Consider the following 18,242-nt stretch of genomic DNA (forward strand, 5'->3'; position numbering starts at 1 on the left):
GCGGACTGGAAAAGGAAGATACAAATTCAACACAGCAGCCGCAAAACTCAGATCATTCATCCTCTACTCTGGCCGGGTGATTTGGCCAGAGGACAAGACAGAAAAGAGATGATTTGCTTTCTGACTGTGAGGTAAGCAACGGGAGGAAAGAAACCCTGGACTCATGTCAAGGTTCATAGTGACTTCATTCTCTTTCAGACAATGATGTATCTGCGCATTCATAAAGTCTCAGTCATTATTCTAATAATGCCCACCCTTGCTACTCTGTTTTCAGGTGTTACCTCTTATCTGTTGAGCAGAAAATATCCCCAAAGGGTTGCCCTTCTTTCTCCCCCAGGAAGATACACTGTTGCCAAGAGAACCATCTTTGAAAATCAGAACCACAGAGAATAAAAGGCATCAGGTTACATAGAAACAATCATGCCCCAGACCCTAATTGGATTATTAGCAGTCCAAAATTCAGCTTTAAGCAATTATCTACTCCACACCCATAAAAAAATAAAGCACAGGTCATTTCTTAACTGTCCTTCCTAGCCAATGAGAGGAATAGATTCTTCTTGCCTTGTGTGAGAGACTTTCTATTAATGAGGCAGAAAACAAATTCTTGGAGGAAAAAAAATTGCACACATCCACACAACCCGCTGGTGACTTTTCTTCCATTATTAAAAGTTTTTCTAAAAAACTGAAGAAAGCCAGTAATTTAAATCTCTATACATAGCCCAGTTATTTCTGTATCAAGGCTTGCAAAGGATCTGATAACCCTTTTCGAATTTCACAAATGATTTCTTGTCTCCTGTGAATCACCAGACCTTCAGTTCAAGACTGCATGGATGTATAGATTTCAGACCGGCTGTGTGCCAGCCCCTGTGTGGGCTCCAGACTTGAGCAGGGCTAACTGATAAGACATCAAGGAGCCACCTGAGGGCATCCCAGATGGTGCTAGTGGTAAAGAATCTGCCTGCCAGTGCAGGAGATGCAAGAGACACGGATTCAATCCCTGAGTCTGGAGGATCCCCTGGAGTAGGAAATGGCAACCCACTCCAGTATTCTTGCCTGGGAAATTCCATGAACAGTGGAGCCTGGCGGGCTACAGTCAGTGGGGCAGCAAAGAGTCGGACACCCCTGAGCATGCACACACATACACATACTAGTACCTGTGTCTTCTTAACTCAGAGCCTAGGGGTAGAGAAGCTGACACCAAGCCAGCTCTTCATGGGACAATGCAACACGTGTGAGTCTGAACATCTACACCAAGCTCTGTGGAAGCAGAGGACTGAACAACTAGCAGCACCTGGGAAACCAAGGAAGGCTGCACAGAAGAGGTGGCATTAATGGGCATTGAAGGATGAGTAGGAGTTTCCCAAAGAGGCAAGGTAGTAGGTTGTCATTATGAGCAAAGAAGACAAGTAATGTATGGTTACAGTTATAAAAATCCTCGGGGGGTTGGGTGGGAGGGGTGGGCCTGTGTAATTGATGAGGGGTCCTCTGATGCACAGGGTGAACTGCAGCACCTATGAATTTCTGCAAAGTGTTTTCAATTCATTTTTCACCTGAACCTTAAAAATAGCCCAAAGTCCATGAAGTCAGGTCTTGGAAAAAGCCAAGCACTTGGGTGAGTACTCTGCATTTATCATTTAATTTAATCTTCCTATCAGAACTTTACAGAGAGTATCCTTCCTATCCCCATCTTGCCAACTGGAGTCCAATCAGTAGGCTATTAGTTACCTGACCCAGGTCATAAAGCAGGAGAGACAGGATTCAGTCCAAGCCATGCACCTGCCACCCATGTGATGCAGGTGGTTAATAACTAACCACAAAAGTCCAGAGAATACAAGGCAACTTTTGAACTAGGAGATAGATCTGGATCTCTAGTGTTCTGGCTCTCCCAACTCCATTGTGGCCTGAGATGACCGGTTTCCAGCAAACTCGTGTAGAGAAGGAGTTTAGCAAATAGGTGTCAGATAGCACCAGTGGCTGTGATATTTCACATCACTGGCTTCCCCTCTCCTGCACACAGGCTGGGAATTGCATATCCACCTGCACAGCATCACTGGCAGAAATTCTCCTCGTCAGCATCGGAGAGATGCCTTCACACATGCACTGATACAGTCTCCCCGAGATGTTTTAATTTAATTATTTATTCCCCACCTTGGCTTCATCCTCCCCCACCACACACACACACCACCACCACACATCTCTAAATCTCTAAAAAGCGAAACGTGAGCCAACTCAGAAGCAGAGAATGGATTTGAATCCCAACTTTGCATTTTATTACCATCCTGAGAGTAGAGATCCCCTGGCTGTAAATGGGATTTATCCATTCAACGCGTATTTATTGGGACCAGTAATGCGCCAGACACATGGAATTCATGGTCAGCAAAATGAACCTCTTTCTGCCTCATAGAATCTACAATCTAGCAAGAAGGAAAAGCAATGAAATCAACCATTTCGATCAATTTGATAAGCGTTCAGTCAGAGGAAGCAGGATTCTGAGAGCCAGGGGGGTGGTAGTTCCAATTCTCATCCAAGTGGTTGGAAGCAGACCTACGTCCGGTGCCTGGGAGCGTTTTGGAAGGAGCCTGATCAGAACCAGGAGGCCATGGAAAGAGAAGCAGCTTTAGATTCAGAGAAGATCAGGTGCCACTGTTCACAGGACACGCTTTTCCTACCTGTGAAATGGGTCTAGGGCATCCCTGGTGGTCCAGTGGTTACGAATCCACCTCCAGTGCAGGGGACAGGAGTTCAACCCTTGGGGAACTAAGATCCCACCTGCTGCAGAGCAGCTAAGCCTGCCCTCTGCATCTGCCAAGCTCGTGTGCTCCAGAGCCCACAACTAAAGGTCCTAAGAGTCGCAACTAAGACCTGATGTAGCCAAGTAAATAAATAAATAAATATTTTTAAATAGGTCTATTAGCAAGATCTACCTCTCACATTTGTTCCCTTTTTTTTTTTTTTTTTTTGAGAACTAAATGAGATAACATCTGTTGTAAATGTGACATAGTAGGTCTTCTACCTGTTGTTGTTCCGGTCCTCTGAGCCCATGCAGGCAGATGCAGCACCCGCCTCGCACTGCGAGGCCTGAGCTGGGGGAGCTATCAGGTCACACAGCATCACTGAGTCACTCTCAGTCAGCCCCTTGTTTGCGTAGGAAACCCAAAAATGTACACGAAGTAGGATGAGGACCAAAGAGGCCTGAATGAAAATATAGAAGAAATCTGGTTCCAGCCACAACCAGGGGACCGACTTTCCAGGCAGTCCTGGGCCTCTCCGGCTAACAGGACAGTAGTATCCGCACCAAATGTCCCATGGTAATTAATGGTATAAAGATCAGAATCTGGTGAAACAAGTAAGTGGCAAGCAGTGGAAAGCCATCCAGGTAGATAGAACTGATGAATGCGCTTATAACTGTCATGATTCAGTTCAGAATCTAGACCATGTTCTTAAATGGGGTTTATTATAAATCATGATCTCAATGTGCCCACTTGCCTTACCATGAACAAAATAGAAAGATCATGGTCATCATAATCAGAAAGACTGACATTAGAATCCCATCTCAGTCACTTGCAGCTGTGTGACTTTGGGGATATGAATTAACCTCTCTGAGCCTCCATGACTTCATCTCCAAAATGGGGGTGAGCAATACCTTCCCCATAGCATAGTGTTCTGGGGAGGAAAAGAGCCCATGGCAAGTGCCCAAAACATTGCAGGAACTCCACTGACGTGCGAATCCAGGTGAGCGATGTTAGCTTCCCTGCCTGACTCCCCAGCTTCTTCGTGATCCCATATCACTAAGTGATCCCACACAGTCAAGCCTTTCCTGATCCCCAAATCATGCTCATTTCCAGGGAACTTGCTCCCTGAGATTCTGCCAGCATCCTGAGAGCTCTAGGCCATCAATAGTTGGCCCTCAGTCTCCCTCTTCCCCTCAGCATCCTCCTTTCCCCTCTTAGGAGAAGGTTCCCTTCTCAGCCCCTCAACCCACACCATCAGGTCCTACCTGTCCAAACATGTTCCCCATCCCCCTCCTCCCATTCCAGCAAGGCAGCAACACTCTCTGAGAAGTCCCTCTCTCTGCCAAACCAGCCTCAGAGGGTCCTTCCTTCCAGCTTCTTCTAAACGCCTCCATCACAGCTCAGTCTTACCTGTTGCTAATGACAGAACCCGCTTCTAACCCCTCAACCTAATTGCTAGGGGTTCATACCTCCAGACTGCTCCTTTATGTCTCACCCCTTGATCTGGCCATGATGCTCAAATTCCTCATGGCTCCAGGAATGCACAGGCCTGCCCTGACCACTGCCCACACACAGCCATCGGGGCTGTGGTCCTGCTCCCCTGCGAGGAGAGTTCTGACAACTCCCGCGTTTCATTTGGGACCCTGCTCCTTCACCAAGTGTCTTCCACTTGCAACCTAAGCTTGATGATTATGTGCTTCTAATTATTTCATATTGAGCATGCAAAGGATTTATCTGAATTTCTCTTTGAGAGGTCACCAGGAATGTTCATCTGAACCCTGAAACCATCCTGTCTGTGGAAGATTCCATGGGGCTGGGAGGCCGAGAGAGAAGCAGGTCCTCCTATCCAGAGCTGCTGGCAGCTCTGAAATCAAGAGCTGATTGAGAGGCCAGTAGAGAGTGGCCCAGAGCTCTGGGGGCCAGAGGAGAGTCAGCCTGACTGAGCACGGTAGGCAGGGCCAGGAGTAGGTATCAGAAGCCGTATCGCTGGTCTACATCTCAGCGGTTGGGGCTGGGAACTCAGGAGCCAATTGCAGGGAGCCAGAGGCCAGACATCTAAGTGGCCAAGTGGGTCTGAACCAGCCTGCTGCCCATGTGCCTGCCTTGGTATAATGCCACAGAAAGAAGCTTCATTTACGAGGTCAGACCCAGTGGTCGAGTCCCAAGACTTTCTCCTCAAACACCATGCTGCTTGATGTCACACATACCACACTTTCTACTTGAAGCTCTACCCTCTTCGCACCCTCCCGGCTCTTAGCTTCTTCTCTGGTTCAGTTTCCACATCCTCTCTCTCCTCTTCTCTCAGGGCTTCCCTGGTGACTCAGCTGGTAAAGAATCTTCCTGCCATGCAGGAGATGCAGGACACCCAGGTTTGATCCCTGGGTCGGGAAGATCCCCTGGAGAAGGAAATGGCAATCCCCTCCAGTATTCTTGCCTGGAAAACCCCCTGGCAGAGGACAGAGGAGACTGGCAGGCTACAATCCATGGGGTCACAAGAGTCGGAAATGACTCAGTGACTAAACCACCACCTCTTCTTTCTCTATAGCTCCCTATTGTTTGTAAAATCACCAAGCTAGTAAGCAGAAGAACTGGAACATAGTCTCCCAATGCCCGATGGCTTTACTTGTTCTGAATCTGTCATAGCAGAGACAACAGGCAGCTGAGAAATGAAGACCATTTGCTGTTTCAAAATCCATCAGGCACTTACTGTGGGGCTGGATCTATGCTGGGTTGGGGTCAGGGGTGTAATTCTAAGGCCCTCAAGGAGCTTCGGAAGAGAAGGTGGCTGGATGGTGGGCATTTCACACCAGAGACAAGGCTCCCCACCCTCTCTGATCTGGAGTCATTTTTAGATCAGCTAAAAGGCGTCACTCCAAGGTCCTGACAAGTATGTGTTTACCCAGTAATTGTCCTCGCGTGCATTTGCACCAGAAGCTGGACTTTTCCACAGCTGCTGCAAGCCATATCTGCAAAAACCGTCAGCCTCACCATCAATCCCCAAGCTTGTATGGTCTCTGAATTATTTAATGCTACATTCCAAGAGGCTGTGAATAATGGAATGGGGTGTAAATAATCTTATCTCCGTCTCTACATGCAGAGGTTGTGAAGGGGCACCTAAAGAGGCACTATTCTGCCAAAATCTTACAACACCTGTGGGTGATTAAAAACCAAACCAAATGCCCCCTAAGATAACGGCTGTTCCCTAGTGGGGGAAAGAAACGAGCAAGTGTCTCATCATATTTCATAGAGAGGGAGAAGCAATTTTATATCAGGCTTCAGGTTCAAGTGCACTAGGATAATTACAGCACTGCTTTGGAGTTGTGTGGAGGCTGACAGATCACCCAGTTCCTCCCACCTTACAGGGACAGGCAGGGTGCCTTTCCTAATTGACAGACAAGGACACTGATCCCCAGAGAAGTTACCTGACTCACAAATAGAGTTACAAGGGGGAAGAAGCGAGCCCGGGGTTTGGGTCTTCTGCCTTCCTTCACAGCAGTCTCTCTTTTCTGCCTTCCCACTTGGTTATCAGGGAATCAACCAAATGTGCCTTGTCACATGTGATCATGTCACCCACCCACATGTCAGGCTCGTCTTCATGTCAAGTGGGTTTTTGTGAATTCATAGGAAGAGATCCCTATGATTTTCATGCACCGCACTGAGTGTCAGACACTTGCCCTATCTACTCAGGTTAACAAACCACTGAAGTCAAGGAAGGAGAAAGATGAAGCCGTGAGGGGAGGAAGGGCTTTGTCCACTCCCAGCAGTAGCGTGTGAGAGCAGCAAGCTTTGGATCAAGAATCAAGAAATCTAGAAACCAGTTCTGATTCTGCCTCTACCAGCTGTATCATCTTGGAGAAGGCTTATCACTGTGAACATCCAATTTCTTTCTCAATAAAATGAGATAAACAGCAGTTGAGACCCCACAAGGATGCAAAGTGACCAAAACGGGAACTGTGTACAGTGGTGGAAGTGTTATCCCTGTCTATGACTGCATGTGTCTCAGATTCTAAGGATGTTGCAGGAAGGTAAATACTCATCAGTATTTGGGGTAATTTGGGGGAATTTTCAATCTTTCTAGAGGGAAGGGACCAAAACAAAGGCAGAAATACGAGTCCCTCAAGCCTAGTTCTCAGGAATAGTCCTTGTTAACCAAATGATTGTAACCACCCTGCTTCCTCGCCCACTTTCAAAATCTCCATCATAAAATCCTACCTCCCTAGACAAGGATAGAGGAGAATATGGTCAGAAATGATAGAAGCAGTAAACACTCCACTGCAACCTTCACCCTCATTTCAGAAGTGTTTATCCTCAAAGGTCTTTCTTCTCTTAGGAGCCCGAAATTTCTTGTGAAAACTATGGCCTAACCATGTGACCCTAGAAGACCATCTGAGGCACAAAGGTGTATCAGTGCGCACCTCGGGTCCTCCCTCGTATCCATCTTAACTGGACACCTGACCTCCAAAATCACGTGGACACCAACTGGGAGGTGAGTGAACCGCATCTCTAAGGAAAGCAGCTTATTATAAACAGGCTCTATTTCAAAAAATAAGAAAATCCAGGATGACAGAGAGCTGAAACATCACCTAATTGGGAGAACAATTGGGGAGAACTATTAACCAGAATAGATTCACTTCCAGACACTCCGCTGCTTATGTGTCAAGACCAGAATAACTTCCCCAAGTCTGATCGATGACTCCACTTCTTTCCCAACACCGTGAAAGAGCGTCGAGGTCAGATGACAAAAGATTATACAAAAGACGAGCCTTGTTCTACCTGTTCTCATCCTTCCTCCTCTTCTCTTCCCAGCTTTATTGTGCACTGAATTCTGATTATCTCTCTGATACTTCTGTGAGCATCTTGAAGGGAGAAAACTGTACCTCATTTTTCTTTATTTACTCAATAATTTGCTGAATGTCTCCACACAGGTGGTCCACAGACATCTTTAAATCAAAATGTCTAACAGTGAGTTCCTTACCTGCCCCTCAGATTTCTCCTTCCTCCTAATACTCTGCCTCAATGGATAGCGCTGCAAACACCTTCATTACCAGGCAAGAAGGTGAGGAGCCCCCCGTGGCCCCAAAACTCCATTGTGTGTTACGTCCATCAGCCCTAAATCTGATTAGGTTTTGCCTTGGTCTTCAGTTAACTCTCTGATATTTGTCAGATTCCTTATATGTGCCATATATGTTTCAACATAGCTCCAAGAAAATCAGGGTAGATAAAATGAACATAAAACCTGTCCTCATGGGTTCAAATCCAGCCCTCTCCCTTGGGCAAATTATTTTTTATTTATCCTTATCCTCTGTTTGATTCAGGGTCCTCATCTGAAAAATGGAGATAAAAATAGTTTCTAGTTCTGGATGGAAGGATGGACGGATGAATGAATGAATGAAAAACTGGTATATACATTTGGTGGGATATGGTTCATCCTTAAAAAGAAAGAAAATCTTGTCTTATGCTACGAAATGGATGAATTTTGAATTATGCCAAGTAAAATAAGACATATAAAAAAGACAAATACTGTTGATTCCACTTTGATGAGGTTTCTAAAGGAGTCAAACCCATAGAATCAGACATTAGAATGGTGCTTGCCAGGGATTGGGGGAAGAGGGCTCTGAGAAGTCACAATTTAACAGGTAGAGTTGCAATTTTGCAAGATGAAAAAGTTCTAGAGCATCATTATGCAACCATGTGAATATACATAAGACTGCTGGTTAAGATGATAAGTTGTGTATTATGTCTTTTTCACCCCGATTAAAACAATTTTTAAATCAACCTACATCCTTCACTACAAGTTCCCATTCATCTACTGTCTCTCATCTCATCCCCCATGAGCCATGACCTCCTTAAAGGCAGGAATTGAATCTTGTTCACCTCCATGACCCTAATATCTGGCACAAGGCCCAGTGCATGGTTGGTGATATTATACACACACATACACACACACACACGGGCTTCCTGGTGGCTCAGACCGTAAAGAATCTGCCTGCAATGCAGGAGATCTGGGATCAATCCCTGGGTCAGAAAGATCTCCTGGAGAAGGGAATGGCTACCCACTCCAGTGTTCTTGCCTGGAGAATTCCACGGACGGAGGAGCCTGGCGGGCTACAATTCATGGGGTCACAGAGAGTCAGACTCGACTGAGTGACTAACATTTTCATTTTTCCATTTAATCATATATATGTTAAATATATTTATATACATACATATATGTATGTAGAGAGAAAGAGAAGCAAGTCTCCCAGTCTAGAAAAATGATACCAATATGAGGAGTGCAGGAAAGACTCCACCAACATATCACCCCAGGGAAGTATATCCACTTATAATTTTATTCCATTTAATAAGAGGATATGTGGGGGCTTGTTTAAACCCTTTTCTTTAAAAACAGAACACAACTGGGACTGTTGGGAGTTCCCGCAGGAAGAGACAGCTCCCCTGCTCCGGGCGCCCCCGGGGAGCTGCCACAGAAAGTTTGCTGCTGTCTGAGTTCCTTCTTTTCTGAGCTGTCAGCTCAACTGCTTCTGAGGAGCCCTCGGAGAGGTGGGAGGAAGAGGAGGTGGCTTTGCCGGTGTTTAAATCAGGAAAAGGAAGTCTTAATTAGCCAGAGACGGAGCCAGTCCCACCACCTCAGGGAAGGCGTAGGAGCGGGACGGGTGGAGGTGAGGGAGGAGGAGGAAGGTCCATGCAAACACGGCATCGAGACACCGGCCCAAGGATGCTGGTGGGGGAAGAGAGAGGCCCAGCATCCCCCCCTGCCACCCCAGGTCAGGGCCTCTCCTTGGCTGAAGCCGTAGGTGGAGCCAACCCCACCCACCCCCACTCCCAGCTGGGAGGTTGGGCTTCACTACACTGCCATCCTGGCTTTGTATTGAGACTCCACCGCTTGCCAGCTGCATGACCCAAAGCTAGTCAGTGAACCTCGCAGAAACCCAGTTTCCCCTCTAAAAATGGAAATAGCAACCCCAGTCTCAAAAAGTTGTTGAGATAATTAAACGAAGTTAAATGTGCACAAAGTCCCGAAGAGATAAAATGATTTTAAGACGTGAGTTCCACCTCTCCCCATCCGCTTTCCAAACATGGCAGCCACATGAACCCAGAGGAAAATGCATTAAAGGAAAACAAGATAACTCGGATGATGCAACTTGGAGGTGAGTAAAACCCCAGTGTGTAAAGTGTAATCACCATTCTGACGATCAAAGAAAACAAAATGAAACACAACAAATATCGTACAGAGGTGAATCACAGTGGCCAAAAGCCCTGTGTGTTCCTGCTTGCCTGAGGACAGGGCATGGAACGTGGGGAGGCTGAAACACAAAGTATTTCATCTGACCCTCAGCCTGTATCAGTTTTTCTATATTGCCTCCATCAGACAAGTGAGGACACCGAGGCCCTAATACCACAATGGATTCCCCAGAGAGCCCCAACTAGGGGTAGGGAAGATTGGCAACCCACTCCACCTTCCTAGAATCACAAGCTCTTTCTTCCATTCCTCCACGGGTTCTCTCCGTGAACATTCCAGATCATCCAACCCCTCACCCCATGTGTTCCCCTCATCACACAGACGTCTCACACCCTCTCCTGGTCTCTCTCATCATTCCTAAATGATAAGAAGAATTCCAGTTGCACAGAGCGCAGACTTGAGTCAAACAAGAGGAACAGAAAAGACATCCATTGACTCCTATGCTTGGGATGTGCCCGGGGGTGCTCCAGCCTTAGGGATAACTGGGTCCAAGTGCCCTGTGCATAGCACCAGTCAGGTTGAAAATATAAGGTATCACCAACTCCTACCAGGTCCTTCTTTTCCAACTGTCTTCACAGGTCACTGTCTTCACCCCCAAAGCCTGTACTCCTCAAACCTTCCCTCCTAGGCAAAAACGGTCCACAGAGCACCCCCTCCAATCACAGGTGGAGCACCACACCTCTGAGCATTGCCTCAAAGAAGGTCCTGTCTGTCCCTAAGCCACCCTGCACTCGAGGTACCATCTCAGTCCTTGCTCACAGCAACACCCCAGCATGTCCACGTATGATGCCCAGTGTCTGCGATAAAGAGAGTGAAGAGAAGCCAAGCAGCTAGCCCAAAGTCACCCGGCCTGGATGGCAGCATTGAGCTTCAGGCCGGGCCGAGCCCCCTGGGCGGCTTCTCGTGCAGGGGCCAACACCTGACTCTACCTTGTCATGTGTGAGTCCTCTGCTTTCCGAGTGAGTGGGGTGTGTGTGTGTGTGTGTGTGTGTGTGCACTCAGGCATGTCCAACTCTTTGTGGCCCCATGGATTGTAGCCCACCAGATGCCTCTGTCATGGAATTTTACAGGCAAGAATATTGGAGTAAGTTGCCATTTCCTACTCCAGTTTCATTGGCTGAAGCCTAGTAAAAGAATAAGTGTCTTTAAAAAATAATTTTACATATAACACTTGCCAAACTGCTTAAAGAAATTAAATTCACAAATCAATTTTTGTTTTAGCATGAAGGTAATCTTGTCAATACTCAGATCTTCTAGGTTCGTCCCTCTCTTTCAATAAATTGAAAGGAGAGGCTGAGAGCAGTGAATTCGCCCTGGGCTGGGCTTGCCTGCCCCTCTACAAGGCCTCCCCCGCCCCACGGACCATCAGCCCAGACCTCAGCGCACTCCGCTCAGCACGATTCCTCAGGCTCCCAGCACTCGTCTGCATTCCTGACGGGGCTGTCAGCTTTCCATCTCCCCCTCTGCTCTTTTCCAGTCTCAGCAACTCCACCTTCTCCATCCATTTTCCCCTTCCCCTGCCTCTCTGCATCTCTTCCCTGTCTATACACATAAACTCACTTTATGCTTTATATCAAAGCCAGTTTCTTTCAAAGTGGGGAGAAAAACTATCCTGAAAAAACTAGATATATTTTCGCCAATATTGCCAGGTGGTGGTAGCCTTCCCCAAAGCCCTTAATATCCCTGTTCCTTCTCTGTGTCTCCAGGGAACCGTCCCTGAAGGGCAAAGGCATCTGTTCACATAGGCACCGAGGCCCCCGTTCTTCCTCTGGGGCTTTCCTGATCTGCTCCGCCTGCCCCTGGGGGTCCTGGACCTCCAAGAGACCTTGGGCAGGAGCCCCGAGAGTGCCCAGCAGATGCTCAGCACGGCCCCTCCTGTCCTTCCCCAGGCCTTCCTGCCTGAGCCAAGCTCCCTCGGCCAGAGCTCTGCCTGTTGGTGATGCCTCAGCCCAGGACACCCAGCGGAGGTAGGGAGGCAAGGTGGGCAGCGGGCATCCCGCACTGGCTGCAGGGCTCTCCCTGCAAAGATCAGCTGGTGGTGAGGGTCCTCATCTATTACGACGGGTGATACCCACATCTGGCTGACCCTGGGTAAACCCCTGGGAACTCCCATCTTAGAACTCAGCAGCCTTCTGAGGATGAAGTGAACTTAACAGACAAGACGCGACAGGCTCTGAGTGGCAGGCCATCTGTCACATGGCCCCACTGAGGCTCTCTCTGTTTTCCCCTAAATGATGACTCTCCTACTCTGATTTCACCTAAGAGCATGTCAGATAGAGCCAAGAACAGGAGACCCTTGGGGTCTTCTCTGGCTAATCAGCCTGCTGACGGCTGTCCAGCAGAGCACAGACATGAGTCCCACAATGTCATGGAAAGAGCCTCAAGTGAGACTGAACTTCAATTCTGGCCCCATCACTTCTAGACATGTGACCTTAGGCCAATTACTTGGTTTCTACATCCAGGCAGAGAACAAGTAGCCACTCAGAATGAGAACTGGGGGGAGACTTTAGCAGAGAACTATTCAGAAGGGAAGGGCTGGATTTGAGAAAAACTAAAGGACCAATAACAGGAAGCAACGCTGAGCAGCCCAAATCTTGAAGGGTAGAAGGGAAGAGCCTCTGCATGGATAGGAGTTGAAGCCTTTGGTAGAGGGATGCAGCCTTCAGTAGAGGGATGCAGCCTTCAGTAGAGGGATGCAGCCTTCAGTAGAGGGATGCAGCCTTCAGTAGGGGAATGCAGCCTTCAGTAGAGGGATGCAGCTTCAGTAGAGGGATGCAGCCGACCACAGCAGAAACAATAGAAGCTTCCTCTCTTCCCACCTCCCACTACCCTGTACCTCCTCACCAACACAGCCAACCAGAAGCTAAAAGGCAAGGGACCCATGGAACCAGTCCAGCCTGTTCAGTCCCAGGAGAAGAGGGAGCACGCCCAGAACACGTTAAGCCACAGTAACCAGATCTACAAAATGGAAGCAGTAATAACCATAGGATTATCAAGACAATGCAACAAAATAATAGCCTCTGGAACACAGGAACTGTTCTACATCTCTTTTCACCACTACCTTGGGCTTGCTTGAGTCTCCCTCAAATCAGGACTAGAGAAGGAAATGGCAACCACTCCAGTATTCTTGCCTGGAGAATCCCATGGACATCAAAGCCTGGCAGGCTACAGTCCATGGGTTGGCAAAGAATCGGACACGACTGAGCAACTCAGCAGCAAATCAGGATACATCCCTTCACCCAGCAACTCCCCCAGAAACAATCACCAGCATCACAGGATGTCCTCTGTTTAGAAAACAGTGACACCCAAAGTTTAAGCATCAGTTTACACAGCTCTCAATCTGATTTAATGCTCACAGCAGCCCAGGCAGGTACACGTGTTTGTCCTTACTTTACAGATGAGGAACTGGGACTCAGATTAATCACTTTGCCCAGGTACATGTGCAGAAATAAGAGAGCCAGGACTCCAACACTCTTCCCCGCTTCTAGGTCTGTGTTTATTTTCATTTATTCAACATTTTGCACCTCACACCTATAAGGGGAGCAAAGCGTGTATCTCCTTCTCAATTTTCTGACCCACCCAGGGGAGACCAGGGTCTGTCTGTGTGGCCAGACTCTGCAGATCTCTTCTGAGTGCACTTTTTGTTTTCAGCTCCAAAACTGAAACTTTTCACAGGAGAGAAGGAAGCTCTGGAGGCTGAGGGAGGGTACAGAGATGCTTCTCCCAATCTGGAGGAGAGAAATCAGAGAACACTTTCTGGAAGATATATTATCTGAGTTGAGGCTGAAAGAATCCATGGGCAGAAAAGGGAAGAAAAATATTTTCCAGATCAGTGGTCAGCAAAAGCTGGTCTTATCGTAAGACTGCAAGTTGTCCAGCGTGACTGGCACTGAGAACTGGGTGACCTGACCACAGAGGGCACCAGGTGGGGGCCGGTCTCCCTCCCCATCCCCTCCTCACATCCATCCTGTCACGTCCCGCCAGCAGGCAGCATGAAGCTATGCCGGCAGCAAAAGTCGGCCCTGTGTCCTGATGCAGGCTGACCCACATGCAAGGACCCCCAGGGCCATCACGTCCCTCCTCCATCAGGCCCTCCAAAGTGACTCCCGGCCCCGGGCGCTGGCGCAGCCTGGTTCCAATTACAGGGTAAGAGCGACTCCTCACTGCAGAGCTTTCAGATCGGTGCTATTATCCTTATGTAACATTTATATTTCCTTTTGTCCTCTGCAGCCTCAGGACTTCCGGCTCCTGATTAGTCATGGAGTGTGACTTCTGCTGCAAGGAAAAAGGGTCTGGAAGGCTTTATTCTGCTCCCTGTCAGGTCCTTTTGTTAAGCTGTCCCCTGTTCCCCACCACACACCCCCAAGACGTCTGGGGCCCCACAACAAATTGAGAAGAAGAAGAGAAAGCAGCCAACTACATGTGCTAGTGTATAAGCCTCTGCCCATTTATTACAGGGCAAGAGAAAATCAACACAGGATGTCAGGAAGAAATGGACTTGATGTTTAGAGGAGGGAGGGAAGAGGAAAGGAAGGAAGGAGGGAAGGAAGAGAAGGAGAGGAGGAAGAGAAGGAAGGAAAAACACCAGAGTGGACAAAATATACTCAGAGAAGTCAAGTGCAGTATGAGATGAGGTCAAAGGTAGGATTGGGGGATTGGAGGGAGATTTCCCTGGTGGTCCAGTGGCTAAGACACTTAGCTCCCAATGCATGGCAGCCGGGTTCAATCCCTAGTCAGGGAACTAGATCCCACAGGCCACAACTAAGAGTCTGAATGCCACAACCAAAGATCCAGCATACTTCAACTAGAAAAAGATCCTGCATGCTGCAACTAAGACCTGGTACACCCAAATAAATAAATATTAAAAAATAAAATGAACTCCTTTGCCCACAAAAAAAAGAAAAAAACTAGATGGGACCAGCTCACATAACAACTTGTTAGGCATGGCAAATAGTTTAAATTTAAATGCAAGTGGGGATTTTTTAAGGTCCTTGGGTAGATAAGTGATGAGATCTGATTTACAATTTTCAAAGAACACTGAGTGTTCTATATAAAGACCAAATTCTGAGAAGCAATACAGGTAGCACAGAGAACAGTCAGGAGACTGTCACAAATGCTAAGGGAAGGAATGGTGGATTTGGGGGCACTCAGAGCAGCAGGGGAGATGGAGAGAGGTGAAAAGATCCAGAGTCTCTCCTAAGAAGAGTCCCCACAAGGCTCACTTATGGGCTGGATGTTGGAGTAAAATGCTTAGATGATTTACAGATGGCTCCCAGGCTTGAGTTTGAGCCACTGGGGAAAAGGTGGTGACATTTACCAAGATGGCGAACAGTAAGGGAGGAACAACTTTGGCAGTAAGTTGAGAAAATTAAGCCCTTTTTTTTTTTAATGTATTAAGTTGAGATACCCATTAGTCACCTAAGTAGAAATGTCAAGTTAGCAGGATATATGAGTCTGCAGCATTAGGGTGTTAGTGCTGGAGATATAAATTTGGAAGTCATTATCATGAAGATGGTATTTAAAGCCACGGAAGTGGATGAGGTCACCTAAGGAGAGTGTGCAGGTAAAGAAGAAAAGCGGACCCACAACTGATCCAACATTTGGATCAGAGCAGGGGAGGGGGATCCAGCAGAGAAGACTTTGTGAAGACAGGCTGGGAGGCGGGAGTGGGCGCTGGAGAGAGCGGTGGGAGTGAAGCCAAAACCAGCTGGCAAAACTTTGGCTTCAGGAAGCCAAAGGAACCGGCCACATGACTGGAAAATAGACTTAATGACACGGAAGAGACCCCGGAACTCACCAGCTTGGAGGCTGATGATGAGCTGACAAAGCAGTGGCTGTAGCGGAGTGGGTGGGTGTCACGTTCCGCCCAAATGGTGGCAGCAAAAGACGGAGTGGGTGATGATGAGGTCAACGTCCATTGAAGACGAGACCCTGTGATAAGAGCAGAGGCAAATACCTGAAGCTACTGGGTCCGTGGTAAAGGCGGGAGATTTTAGAACACAAATCATCCCAGTGGAGGATGAACCTGTAATGAAGACCGCAAGTGCGAGTCCCCTCTGATGGAGGCAGGAAGCGTCGTGCATTGAAACAGGAGGAAACGAAGAGTGCACAGAAGCGGGTGCGGCTAGGATTCCCAACCTAACTGCTTCTGACTGATGCCATTTGGGTGCTGGGTCACCTGGTGGGCATTCGAGAAGGATGGGCAGTGGTGGCCAGATGGCATGACCTCCTTCTTCTTTTCTTTTGGTGCTCCAGCATTGATCTTCATTAGCAGCATAGCTTAGGTTCTCCATCTTTAAGATAAGCCTTAGATAGGATCCATCTAGTTGTAATACGCTGACTCTGAAAAACTTCACAAGATACACATTTATCAAATAAGAGATGTCTTGAGTATTCTTTGGCAAAAGACATGGTACCTGCTTACAGAAAAATTGTTTTTCATCTCTGGGTAACTATGAATATAACATATTTTTGCATTATCATCCTAGCAATGCCCATGTCTTGAATGCATTTATGGCACTGCAGACTTCTTTGTGGACCTACATACAAAGGAATGAAAAGGAGAGGGTGGGATGAATTGGGAGAATAGATTGACATAATTCACTCTCGTGTGTAAGATAGATAGCTGGAGGGAAGCTGCCGTATAACACAGGGAGCTCAGCTCGGGGCTCTGTGATGACCTAGAGGGGGGATGGGAGGAGGAAGGTCCAAGAGGGAGGGGGATATATGTATACATACTACTGATTCACTTCGTTGTGCAGCAGAAACTAACACAGTTTTGTAAAGCAATCATGCTCCAACAATAAAATAAATCCATAGATAAGAGTAAGTCTGTGAAGTTCCCAACCAGTGACCAGCAGCTGTGACCTTCCCTGCCCTCTGGATGCTCAATCCCCCTTACTCTTTCTCTCTTACAGCCTCCAAGGTAGACACACAGGGCGGGTGCTTGCACATTCATTAAAGTATAAAACAGATGGAGGTGGGCTGTAGAGAATTAAAAACAAACAAAAACCCAGAAACGCCGTCTTTGCAATCAGGAAACCTGGACTCGTGTCCCAGGTCTGCACCTGACTTTCTCTTTGACCTTGTAGCACCTCCCTCCTCGCCTGGCCCCTGGAACTGTGTCAGTTTCGTGTTAAAGTAACAGTTGGACTAGATCTGTAGTTTTCAAATCTTTCTTTTCAAATTAGTAGAACGCCTTTGACAAAATCTGATCTGAGGTGTAAAAGAGATAGTGGGGGGCTGGTCTGATTAAAAGGTTGAAGGAATCCTGCACCACATAGTTCAGCCACCCCAGGCCCCAAGGTAGGTGGCTTGGTGTCCCAGGGCCAGTGACTCCAAGGTACGCAGCCTGAGCGGCTGGCCCAGACGCCTGCTGCTTGTGCCTCCTTGGCGCCCCCTGGTGGAGACGCCCAGCAGGTGCAACCCCTTATGGGCCCCTTGCTTCCTGGAGCTCACCTGGGCTGCAAGGCCCCTCTGGCTGGAATGCTGCTCTGTCGGTGATCTTGATGGATCCTGACAGCAATTAGCAGAGAGAGAGAGTTCCCTGTAGAAAGATGGGAACATTCATTAAGCACTTCATGCCAGGAGGCAGGACACAGCCCCAAATTCACTACTATTTAGGGCCAGCAAGCCACCCCAATCTCAGTGAAGGGTGAAAGGGAAACCCAAACTTCATAAATAAGGGGCTACGAGGACCGTCTAAATCTTGGCTTGCAATAAAGTGGAGTTTCCGTCTCTCTAATTTGCCATCTTATTCCCTGGGCATGTCAGGGCTGATACGAGCCAGGGCGGAGGGGGGTGCGGGTTATTAAATCGAGCACCTATCAGGTGGAAGCTGGTTTCACAGTCACTGATGTGGCCAAACCAGCCATGGGCGAATATCCAACAGGAACCCCAACTGCGAGGCTTCTGAATAGGCTGCCTCCTCTGGTACCCTAAAGGTTTGGGGTCATTTAACAAACCACGTTAGGGCTCTTAGCATATCAAAATGCTGTCACTTTGCTTTCATCTTTCGTCTCTCATTCCCACTTACATGAGTGGCTTTGAGTTCATCCGTGGATACACACTGAGCACTTTCTATGCAGGCGTCTGTGTGTCAGACGCTGGGGACATAGAGCTAACTATTTCTATCTAAGTGGTCCCTGCCCGCAACCCCCTCAGTCTACTGGGGGGCCTCCTATTAACAGTCCCCATGCACCCACCCCGCCCTCCCTTCATCTCTCTACCTGAGGATGTGCTCTGGCCAAGAGGAAGTCTAGACGTGCCAG

The 18,242-nt window shown here is 47.9% G+C and overlaps 2 long non-coding RNA genes across 2 annotated transcripts in view; one reads left to right on the plus strand and one right to left on the minus strand.

Annotated features, from left to right (window-relative positions):
- LOC122679595 lies at positions 1 to 14,339 on the plus strand. Its single transcript, XR_006336447.1, has 5 exons — positions 1 to 131; positions 7,063 to 7,218; positions 11,862 to 11,952; positions 13,957 to 14,118; positions 14,203 to 14,339. It is a non-coding gene; the product is annotated as an uncharacterized LOC122679595 (long non-coding RNA).
- LOC122679596 overlaps positions 13,331 to 18,242 on the minus strand; it is a 20,616-nt gene continuing 15,704 nt past the window's right edge. The window contains exons 3-5 of the long non-coding RNA XR_006336448.1: positions 17,431 to 17,518; positions 14,137 to 16,322; positions 13,331 to 13,700 (exon numbers count right to left, since the gene is read on the minus strand). This is a non-coding gene — a long non-coding RNA (uncharacterized LOC122679596). The remainder of the gene's footprint in view (positions 13,701 to 14,136; positions 16,323 to 17,430; positions 17,519 to 18,242) is intronic.

This window comes from Cervus elaphus, chromosome 21, assembly GCF_910594005.1.
Source record: "Cervus elaphus chromosome 21, mCerEla1.1, whole genome shotgun sequence".
Lineage (NCBI taxonomy): Eukaryota > Metazoa > Chordata > Mammalia > Artiodactyla > Cervidae > Cervus > Cervus elaphus.